The 14,326-nt window shown below is 43.2% G+C and overlaps 1 long non-coding RNA gene across 2 annotated transcripts in view; it reads right to left on the bottom strand.

The window, feature by feature from the left end:
• The window catches only part of LOC136648904 (uncharacterized), a 150,017-nt gene that overhangs the window by 98,281 nt on the left and 37,410 nt on the right, over positions 1–14,326 (bottom strand). For both annotated transcript variants that reach the window (XR_010794354.1, XR_010794355.1), the window contains one exon: positions 12,741–12,843. This is a non-coding gene — a long non-coding RNA (uncharacterized lncRNA). The remainder of the gene's footprint in view (positions 1–12,740; positions 12,844–14,326) is intronic.

Below are 14,326 nucleotides of genomic sequence, written 5' to 3'. Positions count from 1 at the left end.
AGATTTTGGATCAGCTGCGCATTTGTGGATTCAGCATGCAGTCCAATCACAGGCCAACATATTCACTTCAGAGTTTTGATGAGACTAGAGAAATCTCACAAAATTTCTGCACTCCTTTTGCTGTAAACCTCTTCAGTCAAGGAGCACTGTGTTTGAGGTGATGTGAAACTTCTGTCAGTGGTGGGGTTGTTGTGTTTTTTTGCCCTGATTCATACAGACAAGCCATAACTGGAAACTGCAGTCATTATGCTGTGAACTTACATTCAGTTAAACATGAAGAGCACTGGACAATGAGACTGTAGCTCAGTGCTAGATTACATGCTTCCCACGCAGAAAGTGCTGGGTACAATCCCTGGTATCTCCAGGTGGTCTAGGAAAGACTTCTGCTTGAGATCATCAATTTTTCACCTACAGTAGACAGCATTGGGCTGAATCAACTTATGGCCCAACTTAGTATAAGGCACTTTACAGCCCAATCCTATCCTGCGCTGGAAAAAGCAGGTCGCCTGTCCTGCGCTGTATCTAGTACAAGGTTTGGGCTGGATGTGGCACAACCCAGGGCAAGTGGAATCAAGTCCACTTACCCCATGTAACACAAGTAAGGGAAATTGGGTATCCCCCCCCCCCCAGTAATAGGGCTACTTTGATCTGTGCCACCTAAAGAGATGGCGCAGATCTGAGTAGCCCAGTGTTAGGCCGGGCCTCCAGGAAGGGGGATTAGGATCTAGCCTAAGTGCCAGATCCTGGCTCCACCTCCCTCCTGGGCCCAGCCTGCCCACCCTCCCCCACCCCAGAACACCCCACCTCCCTGGCCCTCCCCAGACCCCTGTGCCGGTGCCCTGCCTGTGCTGGCACTAACTCATTTCTCCCAGAGCTTGCTCCAATGCAGGGAGGCTGGCACACCTCCTTGCACCAGTCTCCCCAGCTCTCAAGGAGGCACAAACATGCTTTAGAGCACATTTGCGTCGATCCAAAGGCAACTCAGGATTGTGCCTTTAGATGACCATATGGGTCCCTTCCAACTTCAAGATTCTATGATCTATGGAAAACAATGACAAGTCACAGCTAATGACCCAGAATTTGACTGGGGCAGATCATGAGAATAAGGATTTTGTGACTCTTCTAATTTTTTTTTAACCTGATAGGAAAATGGGGAAATAGCAAATGAATCATGCAATGTTAGAGCATTCAGTTACATGTTTGTCACATGAATTTGCAAGCCAGTTTCATGAGCCCTCCCTCCATGCCTCATGAATATACTTGAGTAGTTAAACAATATTGTTCCTTTAATCCTGGTTTCGTTTGGTGGTTTTCCCTGCCAGAAAAATGAGAAATTTCTCTCCTTGACAGATCCGGAATCTGGCAGCCTCGTCTCTAGGAGGGCAACGATGTCCATCTGCAGTTTGCTCAGCTCCATGTCGATGACAGCTGCTTTGCGTGCATCGTCTATTCCTTGCAGGTCATCAGGGAAGCCAGGTGTCACTGTCCTTACATTCCAGGTGCCCAGCTTTAGGGCAGGAGTTTTCTGTTTTCTGTTGCATGGTGCAGAGTTGTTGATCATAGATCTCACGAAGGCTTTCGACCTGGTCAGCAGGGACGGCCTCTTCAAGATTCTCCCCAAGATCAGATGTCCACCCAGGCTCCTCAGCATCATCAGGTCTTTCCACAAGGACATGAAGGGCACTGTTTTCTTTGATGGCTCCACATCAGAGCACTTTGACATCCGAAGTGGAGTGAAACAGGGCTGTGTTCTTGCACCAACCTTGTTTGGGATTTTCTTTGCTGTCCTGCTGAAGCATGCCTTTGGAACTGCAACAGATGGTATCTATCTCCGGACCAGATCAGACAGAAAGCTCTTCAACCTCTCCAGACTGAGAGCAAAGTCCAAAGTCCAACTGAAATGTCTGCGTGACTTCCTCTTTGCTGATGATGCAGCTGTCACTACCCACTCTGCCAAAGATCTCCAGCAGCTCATGAATCATTTTAGCAAGGCCTGCCAAGATTTTGAACTGACAATCAGCCTGAAGGAAACACAGGTCACGGTTCAGGATGTAGACTCACCTCCCTGCATTACAATCTCTGTGCATGAACTGGAGGTTGTCCATGACTTTGTGTACCTTGGCTCAAAGATCTCCGACACTCCTTCTCTCTATACCGAGCTAAACAAACGCATCGGTAAAGCAGCTACCACGTTTTCCAGACTCACAAAGAGAGTCTGGTCCAACAAGAAGCTGACGGAACATATCAAGATCCAGGTCTACAGAGCTTGCGTCCTGAGTACACTTCTGTACTGCAGCGAGTAATGGACTCTTCACTCACAACAGGAGAGGAAACTGAACGCTTTCCACATGCGCTGCCTCTGACTCATCCTCGGCATCATCTGGCAGGACAAAGTTCCAAACAACACAGTCCTGGAACGAGTTGGAATCCCCAGCGTGTGTACACTGCTGAAACAGAGACGCCTGCGTTAGCTCGGTCATGTTGTGAGAATGGATGATGGCCTGATCCCAAAGGATCTCCTCTATGAAGAACTCGTGCAGGGAAAGCATCCTACAGGTAGACCACAGCTGCAATACAAGGACATCTGCAAGAGGGATCTGAAGGCCTTGGGAGTGGAGCTCAACAGGTGGGAAACCCTGGCCTCTGAGCGGCCCGCTTGGAGGCAGGCTGTGCAGCATGGCCTCTTCCAGTTTGAAGAGACACTTGGCCAACAGACTGAGGCAAAGAGGCAAAGAAGGAAGGCCCACAGCCAGGGAGACAGACCAGGGACAGACTGCACTTGCTCCCAGTGTGGAAGGGATTGTCACTCCCAAATCGGCCTTTTCAGCCATACTGGACGCTGTTCCAGAACCACCATTCAGAGCGTGATACCATAGTCTTTCGAGACTGAAGGTTGCCAACTCCTTTAATCATTCCCCCTCCCCACTGGCACAAACAAAACTGGAAGCAATGCTTAGATCATTTGATGTTAAAGGACAAGGAGGCCTTTGGCATGGTGTTGTTGCTTTAAATGAAACTTAGAAATAAGAAGGACACTTCTTACCAAATAAAATAGAGTGAAAATCTTTTTGCAACATGAAAGCACCTTTAAAAAGAAAGCACTTTTTAAAGATTGGATTGCCATCAGATGGATTATGCAATTCCAATTAGGCTTATATCATTTTTCATTTAGATGACTCTAAAGAGATGTGATACATGCAAACAAGAAAGAAACCCTCATATATTAATGTGTGTTTTTGTATATTCAAATAAGACTCATTTCAATTACAAAATGTTTTCCTCCTGATCTCAAGACCAAGGCTTAGCATTTTTTGTCTGGAGCATATTCATTCTGGACATCAGTGTTAAAGAATTCATTAGGTTTTAATAAATTATTTAAACAAAATTATTAGGTTTTTACAAAAACAGAAAAAGAACAAGAGAAGCGTTGTAATCTTTTAAAAGGAGTGAACAGCTAGAAAAATGATTAAATTAGACATTGCTAATTCAGTTAATAATCTTACTACATTTCTTTAGCATAGATTTTATAGTGATTCTCCAGCCATAATATTTTAGTCTCTCTTTTCCCTTGATTAAAATTATGCACCAATATATTGCACTGCAAAGCTCTAAGAGCGATTGCTAATTATAATTCATTAAATATTGATCAAATTAAAGCCAAAATGGCTTGAACGCCATTCATTTGCCAGGCATAAAAAAAATTAAAAAGACCTCTAATACTAAAAATGGGGATTAAAAACGCTAGAGCCTTTATAAATAAGCAACCTAATAACATGGAAAATATGAATTCTTAATAATAGTTATCAGCAAGAAAATCACCTCATTCACATTTTTAAAATGAACTATTACAGTGTCCTTGTGCCAGGTCTCCAAACTAACACTTGATCTAGCAAACCAGACAGGATTGTATGCCAACAGGAAACTTCACTACTATTCTCACCAGTCCACGCATATTATAATGCACACATGAATTATAATGCTCTACATACCATTTTCCCATTCAATAAACTGAATGGGGATAATCTTGCAGGAAAGCAAATCAGTGTGATCACGAAAACAGTTGAATCGTATGAAGTTGCTTTATACTGAAACAGATCATTTGTCCATCTAGCCCGGTAGTGACTGTTCTCAAGGTTGCATACCATACACACTGTAAGTCCCAATGAACTCAATAGGGTTTACTTCTGAATAGACCTGCAGAGTATTGCACCGCAAATCTCTCTCATCCCTGCTGCATAGCATCCTGATGAACAGCGTACTATGAAGAATGGGAATTTCTTACTGCAAATTCCTCCTGAGTGGAGAGGCATAGTTTGGTATAGTTGAACTACCAGCTCCATGGTTAGCTGGTTGCTTGCATGAGTAGATGAATGGAAGAGCATCCCAATTTAACACGTGAATCAAGTTTCATATGATAATGTAACTTGGAAGGGGCTGGAGAAATTGGCCAAGGAAAGGAATCCAAATCTAGCGGATTTGGCATTCGGCTTGCTTGTAGCACAGTAACTCCACATAGGAAAAATTCCAACACATGTCCAGAGCATGATTCTATGTTTTGTGTTCATATACCAATGCTGCCCTGCCCCTGACTGCAAATGGAGAAGGAAAATGCAACATACAAGGCAATGAGATACCTCCCTTGAAGAGTGTGCACATTCTGTATGCATAGCAGTTTACATTTAGGGATGAAACCCAGATTAACCCTCAAGAAAGATTGAAAAAATGACACAATGTGATACGTCCCTTGATGACTGAGACTTCCAAATGAAACTCTGTGTATATGTTCAGGACATTATTCTACATTTGAAGAGCAAACCCCCACTTGATTCCCTCCCAGCACCACATGCCATTTTCAAGAGGACCAAGAAAGCTATAAACCACAATGCAATCCCTCATTTGAAGCAGACATCACAATAAAAGCTGATATACATATACAGGATTATACTCTGCATTTCAAGTTTGAAGAGTAGCTTTAGGCCTCCCATCCCCATAGCAGTTTTGTTAGGGGAGGACGCAAACTAGATTGTAACCTAACATTTTAAGAAAAATCTTTTTAACATTGCACTTTACTAGCTTTGTATAAGACTATAAATTGAAAGTACAATTTCCTTTCTCATTGCACTTCCTGAAGTGCCGTTTCTGAAGGCCCCGTATCCTTTAAGTGATGATCCAGTCTCCTTTTTCAATGGCGAAGGGGTTCACCAAAATCCAAATGTGGCTATCTGTTGTAAAGGCCTTGTATTTTCTTACAGGCCACATCAGCACTTCCCAAACCTACCTCCATTATGACACTCTCCACACTGCAGCACTTAGAATCTGTAGCACTCAGAACCGGAAATATGTGACAATGATGCATAATGCAATGACATAATCGTTATTTCTGTGATGGAGACCATGTAGTAACCATAAAAACATTGGTAAGAGGCTCAGGATGGGCAGGTGCACCCTTCCAGCAGTGAAAACCTTGTACATAGAGCTCTGCATGCCATGCCAAGCTTCTGACTGCCATTTTTAGTGTTGCACTGCGTGCTCACTGCCTGGTGGTGAACATCCCATGACATCCCTGCATGTCTACCACACTGCTCCTGAAAACCATGCCTCACAGATTGGGGTCCACTGGTTTTATGAATATGCTGAATGCAGGGAAAAGTGCACATTAAGGTCGAGATACTTTTGCCAAATCAGTAGTTTAACTGTCTATATAGCTCTGAGACACTGCAGGATTAGGATCCTATTCTGCAGTTCTATAAAACTTTTAAAAACAAAGATACACTATACATTCATTCTAATAGCGCATGTCATTAATGGCCTACACTAAAAAGCCCTCACATTACCTGCACATCACACTCAGCAGAATGTTTCTGGTAATAACTTCTGTAACCAAACATGATTCCCCATTAAATTAAATGTAACACATTTAATAGCTTTTTTTTTATTTATTTCAGCGATTAATTTCTATGATGTTGTAAAACTGGGGGAAAGCAGCAACAACTGTAGGACTAGCAAGTACATTTTTGGACCTGAATAGGGAGATTTTCAAGCAACCCTGAGTTTTAGAAGTTTGTACTTCTAAGTTATACTCAACCCTGGTGTTACACAGTGCATTTACAAAGAGGCAATTCCTGCTGAAAAACAAATAATAATAATAATATCCCACTTCTTCACATCACCTTGTTAGAATTCATGTGCGGTTTAGAATGCAAATACAAATACACTAATTGATTTGTCATACTTGGGGGTGATTCTTCACATCCTTACCTGTCCAGTGATTCCCTTCCTATGGGGAAGCAGCCATTGGGTTTGCTCTCTTCCACGATGTTCATAACAGGTCACATGACATGAACATTCCATTTAGAAGCCTGGATGTATGGAGGTAGGATTACTCTGCATTTGTTGATACATTGCATATTCTCTGGTAGAAGAAGAGGGAATTAATGATCCTTGGCATAGCCCCTCCTATGCAGTTGGAGGCACAGCCAGCTAGCTGTATTGTTTCCTTCTCTGTGGGGGGAAGGCCATCCCTGCCTTAGGGCCAGGAAAAAGGGTGCTAGTTTTTAGAAATCATTCTTTTCTTTCCTTTCTCTCCCCCCCTCCCCTGTCCCTTTTATTTCAGCTAGGGCGAGGGCCCTTCACTGGAGGGCAGAGAGATCTGGCAATGAGAGTTATAAGTGCAGTAGCAGCCTGTAGGCTCCACTCCTGCTGGAGCTGCACACAGCAGTGTGGCTTCTGGCAACTAGGCAGAGTAAGAGTCATGCCCACTAACCCAGAGGGATGGGTCACCATCACTAGGCATTGCTGATGTGGGCTACCCAAGGTGCTGCAATGGAACGGGAGATAAGTGTGGTGCCTCCTTGATTCAGGACCCAATCCTATCCAATTTTCCAGCTCCAGTGTAGCTGCACTGCAGCCCCAAGGTAAGGGAACAGATGTTCTCATAATTTAAGGAGGTCTCTGGGAGTGCCTCCCCATCACAGGATGCGGTGCACACCCCAATGGCACGGCTGCACCGGCACTGGAAAATTTGGATAGGATTGGGCCCTCACCCATCTATATACCCATAGAGATAATCAACAATCATATGTACCCTGTAAACAGATTTTGCCTGTGTTGAACACAATGTCTGAATAGAACTGTTGAGTTTCCAAGATACAGCGTGTGTCAGTGGAATACTGGATTTTCAGGCTACCGAAGAGATGTGAAGATATGAATTAGGTGTCTAGCCACCAGAGTGCATTCAATCTCAGGGATTGGGAACCATGTTTAAAGAGCATTTGTCACTTCTGTATACTTAAGACATATACACACCATACTACCATATATGGCCAGGAGTGCTGAGTCCATTTTGTAGTGGGGTGAGGGGCCTACAAAATCTTCTTGACCCCAGGAAGAGATAGGTGCCTTAGCTATGCCACTGGTTGGGGGGAGGTAGCAGAACAAGTGGATGGTGAGCTGCTGGGGGAAGGTGGGTTTTCTCCAGTTTTCACTTTTTAAAAAGCCCAGGCGTGACATCACTTCCAGGACATCATTTTGAGCTTGGCACCAGGCTACACAATCATTAGCTACGCCACTGGCCCCAGAGTCTCCTGCAATTTGTCATTGGCACTATGTGGGGCTATAAGTACAAAGGAGAAAGGCAGAAAACCAAGATGCTTAAACCCAGGGAACTAAAAAGGAAAAGAAACCAAATGATTCTCTAATTTTTGTTTTCTTCAAAACAGACAAGGTATTTTATGGAAAGAGGAAAAGGAAGGGAACCTGTGTGACAAATTTTTACTGGGCCCAAGGGACTTACACTTGGGCATGATTGTTGGAAACCCCGTTTCCCTTCAGTTCCTGAAGAGGATTCAGAGGCCTGAGCACAGACAATTCCACACGGTTTAATAGGGCTAAAATCCTACCACACCTTACCTGGGAATCAGCCACATTGCCCATAATGGGACTTTCCTCTGAGTAGACATGCACAGGCTTGTACTATATGCTAAATCCAAGTCTCAGGCAGGAAGGTTCCTGGCTTCTGTCCTGACAATTACCTGCTTCTATTTTATCCTTGCCAGAACTGTGGCCTTTTGGCAAGAAAGGTTATCTAAATCATTCCATTCACATTTGCTTTCCCTGCCAGACATTTATGCCTTGTAAAAAAATACTACTTTCTGCTCATTTATAGGCATCTAGCTTAAGAGTCTGGTAGCAAACAGGTACCAGCCGCTAAATGTTCAAATTATGTAGGCATTTACAGATGTGAAATGGTAGACAGATCTGTTAAACACTTTGCTAACACTGTAATTTGAAAGTATTCACCACTTGCATGTCCATAAAACGACATTATCAAAACTTTCTGCCATTCAGCAGAGCTAATACGGACAAATCCAGCACGGTAAATTTGTTAATACTGCCAAATCCATGCTGCTGCTTCAAGAGCTGCTTATCTCCAATGCGCAAAATGTTTACATTATCATCCTTTTCTGAGTTATGTCCCATTTTTTATTTCATCCGAGGAAAAGGCATCAGTGATTTTTATTTTTAAAGCCCAATGATTGTATTTCGCTCTAGGAATTCAGTAACAAGTAATTCAGATCCCCTAGAATTAATCCATCATCCCAGCTTGGACACGTATTTTATTATTGTTCTAAACATCCAACTTTAAATGCCAGAATCTTACCTTTCCTCAAAACACCATTATAGCTGACCCCAAGACACAGTGGTACGTTAATAGTGATTACTAAATTAGGGCAAATCTAAAGCAGTAATATATCTGCATGTGAACAAGTCCTGGAAAAGACCCTCAAGGACCCATTCTGGGATTTATAGAATACATTTCAAATGCTTTGCACACATAGTTGTCATACAAGAAATTCAGTTGCCACTGAAGACAACGGCTGTGTGTATAGTTTCTTTCTCCTCCTTCGCACTGTCTAGAGGCCATGGAATGCATGGTCAGTGGCAGCATGAGGGTGCCAGAAAGCCCCACCCCTACACTTACAGCCCTTTAAACATGGTTCCCTATCCCTGAGATCTCACACATTCACCTGTCTTTGCACCTACTCCTAACCCTGGCAGTGCTTCTCTGGTCACCAGCTTTGGGACTAGATGGATGAAATGTTGGCTCCTTGGACATCATACCAATGACATGTAGACGTTGCACCATCATGCTGATGGCATGCTGATGTCAAGACACTGCTTTTCACGTGATGAGCTGTCACATGAAGGTTGTCGTGTCAGGGTTTCCATGGATACTGTTGGAAAGGGCTGCACTGGTGTTGCTGGGAGGGCAGCACCAGCATTATTGGGAGGTCTGTTCTGGCCAGGCATTGACTGGATGGGCTTAAGGATGTGACAGATACTGCACTGAGGTTGTGGTATCTGTGCAAACTCAGTGCAGCACCCAGGCTGAGCCATAAGAGGTGTTCTTTTAAGAACTGGTGACTTACTTTAGTGGACAGTTAGAATGTACAGATGCACTTCATATTCCCATCACTTGGGGATACTTACACATCTGCTAGGTAGCAGGTGGTCTGCAAGGTATTATAATTTCCAGTTCTGCTGCTGACAACATGTGTAATTTGACTGAGAAATTACATGTTCAGCATTTTCCCTCTGTGTCCCATTAAGATTATATAATGCCACTGCAATATGCTGTTTCACGATGTACTTTGCCAAATATCTCTCCAACCTTTTCAGTCTTATTTCCCCCATTATAGACCAAGGTTTTAGGCCTTGTTGTTAGCAAAGAGGCATTCCTGAGTCTGCCCTGTACTACTTCCAGGCCGCCGGTGAGGCATCACAAGACGGAATGCTCCATACCTGTGTCCCCACTAGATGCAGCAAACTAGATGTCAATGAAAAGAATTCTGACCCTGCTTTCTCCTTGACATGCTGTCTGGAGGAACAATCTGTCACATGCATCCTTGCCTGCAGACTGTGGTGCTGGAAGCAAGACACAATGCTTTCCACTTTGCCAAGAACTAGACCTCATTTTGCCACAACTGAAAAACCAACATTCCACACTAAATTCAGCAACTTCACTGTGGCCAGAATATATGGTGCAAATTTGCTCAATCATCGTAAAAAACTAATCCGGTTTAATTGAGAGTTATACATAGATATGCTACTTTTAGTATCAGCAGAAGTAATAGCAGCTTAATCTAGATGGTATTATCCCTGCCAGACTAAATGGCACAGTAGTAGACAAGGACATACTATACACATACAGTAAAATAAAGACAAATTATGTTATCAAGTATATTTACTCAATCATACATCGCTCAGGAGTAGAGCGCATGCTATTATATCAGCCATGGGAATAAAAACAGCATCCCTGTGACAAATGATTTCTGTCTTAACCCTAGGATGTAGAATTGCTTACCATAAGAATTGCCACATCGCATCAGCAACCCAATCCAAACTAAATTCATCTCCCCACTGAGGCAGTGTACCAAGGAGGCATGCAGTGTATCTGATGGTGGGGAGAGGGACACTGAAGAGCTTTCCCCAAGACTAGTGAACTTTTGTTCACTTGCCCTGGGGAAAATTTCCACTGTCCCTATAGGACAGTCCTATGCCAGAGATATTGTTGGCACAGGGGTGAGGCATGTAATAACAATGGAAAGGGAGATGGAGAGGATTCCCTCGCACCTTCCACTTCCCTCCCAGCTCCAACTCTGCCCAGGATCTACCCCATTTCTCCCACCACCAACCCCCACCTTATTTTGTGCTGGTAGATTGCAGCCTGATCACACTGGCAGCCTCACTGCACTGGCTGGTGGCACCGAAGCATGAGATAACGGTGAGCAATGTCCAACAGAATCTAGACACTCCTGCCTGGATTCTGCCAGCTCTATCAGTGAAACACACATTCCTCCCATAGGAATTCCTAATTCCTAGCCATTAGTTATTTGATTTTTCTCTGTAAACTTTTATAATGTAAATTTTCTCTGTAAACTCTGTGAACTTTTAGTTGAAAAGCGGTATATAAATACTGTTAATAATAGGGAACATATTTGGGATTGAGCTTCTTGAGTCGCCATACACTTGGTCTCCAGGGTATGCATCATCATAATGTGATGCTATCGGATAGTAGTAAACTTCAAGTTGTGTACTGGAGGCCACTGTGATGGTTCTTATAAACAGAGGAAATTGTTTAATGGCGAATCAGACTATTGGTCTATCACATAGCACAATCCTGAGCTGCCCGGAGCACGGGGTTGCTGTGGAGCCAGAACAGCTAACATGGCATCCAACACACAATCAAGTAAGGGAAGTAGCCCCGCAATGGGGCTACTCAATTCAGCAGCAGCTCTTGAGCTGGTGCAGAGTCAGAGAGTCGTGTGTCAGACTGCACGGCCTGACAGAAGGCTCAGGATCCCATGGAGCCAAGCTCCACCGTTTCCACCCTCCTCCCACCCCACTCCTTCACCTGCCCATATGGCACATTTGTGACAGTGCATGCTGGCGGTGAGGATCGAGCCCTAAGCCAGTACTATTTACCTAGATTGCTTAGAATGCCTCCTTCTAATTAGCCTCTGCTAGGAGTGGGAAATTGTTCTCATGTCTGTGCACTGGGTGTGATCAGGTCATTCAATGGCCTCTCAATACAGAATTGCAGCAGAATTCACAGCTCTCAAGAGGAAACAGTCCACTGAATACTTGCACGAGTAATGCTCTAAGGCATATCTCCCGTAAATCAGCACATTCTCCCAGAACAGTGGTATATGCAGAAGTATGAGGGAGGAATTCTCTGATAGCTGGTAACTCTTATGAACTAACATTTTAACTGAAATGGAAGTGAACATGTGAAATGTGCCTTGTTCAAAAGGGTTTACACCAACATTTTCACACAAAATGAGACAGAAAGAAAATTACAGGATTCCTCCCAAACCAAAATGTCTGAGAATTTTCTCGAAATTTTCAGTGAAAGACAAATGAGTTTCTGTAACTCTGTGAAATTTCTCAGATTTTTTTCTGCACATCCTTGCAATTTAATTCAATTTAATTCAATGTTTCTCAGAAGTCTGGGAAACACTCTCTGCTACATAGGCAAGACCATGCAAGGTTTGGAGAAAGTTGAGTTTCAGATCTCTGTACCATATTTATTGCTAAAACTTTAGTTCTGATGAAAATTTTGCTTTCACTGCCATAAAAGTGTAGATCCAGAACTTTGTGTAGCATTTTGCTCAGTATTATCTGACAATTTACAGCCTTATCTGATGCATCTTCATGACTTCAATGGGATTTAGTCCCAAGTACATTCATACAAGACTGAAGTCATAGAAGGCTGATATTCAACTGAATGGGACTCAGACATTGTTGAATGTTTCTGCATTTTAAAAGACCCCATTTTCAGACAGATCTGCCTAATCCATTTTTCCACAATTAAATCAGAATTAAACAGTTGTTGTGACAGCTCCTATAAATTACTTCATCAACAGCAAATGAGCTAAAATTACAGGGAAAAAAATCCAAATCAAAACAGGCACTTCACCGATATCTTTCTGATTTTTTTTCCCTGTTCAATCAAGTACTATGTCTAAAAATGACAGTTTCTGAAAGGCAAAGAATGTAGAGAAAGAGAATCTAATTTTAAAACCCTCATTTTGTACAATGATAGAAAAACCTATCTCCAAATAACATGACCTGACTGAATTTAACAGCTTTAAGGCTATGCGCATCTAATTATGTACCACAGCTTGTAAACGTCATGATACGCTTCAGAGAAATGCTGTTGTGTGCTAAATTTAACATACCTTTTAAACATGGGAGAAAATGAAGGGTACAACCTCTCCTCCTGCAGATGCAGCCTATGTCTGTAGGAAGGCATGGAGGTAGGGCAGGTACGTAGCTGTAGGCCTGTGGATGAAAAGGAAGCATGGATCAGTATACAAGGAGGAGGCGCTGGCCTCCCACTGTTAATAATGGCAAACTGCTGCATTGCATACAAGCCAAAATGTTTGCTGAGGGAGCAGGAGGACTTTATTAAACCCTATAGTGATCCCTCCCTCAAGTACAACTGCACTAGCAGGAGGATAGCTTGCATTCTATGTGCTTATGTGTAATGGAATACATATGTATTATCTTGAGATAACAGATATGACAATAATCCCCTGCCAGAACTGTGTTTTGCCCCCACTAGCTTGTTGGAATGTGGATTCATCACCACCTGCAGGACCCTGGAGGGCAGTGTACTGCCCAGTCACCTGAGACCATCTACCTGTCCTTTCTGTGGTTCTTGCAGGAGATGTGACCCTTAACACTATTTCCTTCTTCCCATCCTTCTCACATTTCTCTCTTTCTCTCCAGACACCAAGGAGAAGGATGTGCTCTGCCAAGGCTCTGTGCACATAGGCCCATTCTCACCACACTTGCGTACAAAAAGAACAGCTCTAGGGTTCTCTGTTCTTAATGTACTAGGGCCTCTGAACAATCAGAAGATGTATTTAACCAACTATGAACCTGCAAATAAAGTATTTCTTATGAAACCTTAACCAAGCCTCTGCTCTGGTGTGTGTTTCCCACCACTAGCCTGGGCTGTGGGAAATATCTTTACCATACCAAGAGGGGCTTTTGCCGATCACTATGCTTTTCCCCCTCTCCCTTCCAGCATAGCTGATGGTGTCTTGGTTTATGCGACACACATGCACTCAGGCATAATCAGGGCATTCCATAACAAAACCCAAAGAGACATGTTTCAAGCGCAGGATATCTCATATTGAAAACACTTCTCGGTCTTTTTCATGAGGATATGAGTAGATTTGGTAGATTCAGCACAATCAGATAAAATTACTGCAGGAACAAGATCCAGCCCACAAGCCACTGGTTATCCTGAGCTACATGAAATGTATGCCTATGCCATGTCAGGTAAGCAGTATTAAGGATTCAGTTCTTAGATTCAAAATGATGATGAGCAGAAATGCTGGGGTCCAAGGAGATAGGTTCAAGGGGGCAGGCACTCCAGTCCAAGATGAAGTCTGATAATAGTTATTGAAACAGCAGTGCAGGGGCTCTCTTTTTGGGAGTCCCTGCAACAGACTGTCATGAGACACCACATTGTGTTTTACAGGGTCCCCATCTGAAAGAGAGGACACAATTTATGACACAAAGGCCTGCACTCTCTCATTGCCACCAATCCCTTTATAAGCATCATAAACCAAGTAGTGATAGATGATTGATCCACTTTGCTGATAAAGGGAACTGTCATTTTTTTATTATTTGCTCAAGGTTAGAAAGCAGAGGGCTACCTGTTCAAACATCTCTGCACAAGCCTGCGTTATCAGCCTTTGGAGATCATCATGTGTATATAAGGCATCTAGAGTATTTGGTTCAACAAACACAT

Source organism: Tiliqua scincoides, chromosome 4 (assembly GCF_035046505.1).
Source record: "Tiliqua scincoides isolate rTilSci1 chromosome 4, rTilSci1.hap2, whole genome shotgun sequence".
NCBI lineage: Eukaryota > Metazoa > Chordata > Lepidosauria > Squamata > Scincidae > Tiliqua > Tiliqua scincoides.
The sequence above is the reverse complement of the archived record's forward strand: the minus strand, read 5'-3'. Positions and strand labels throughout refer to the sequence as shown.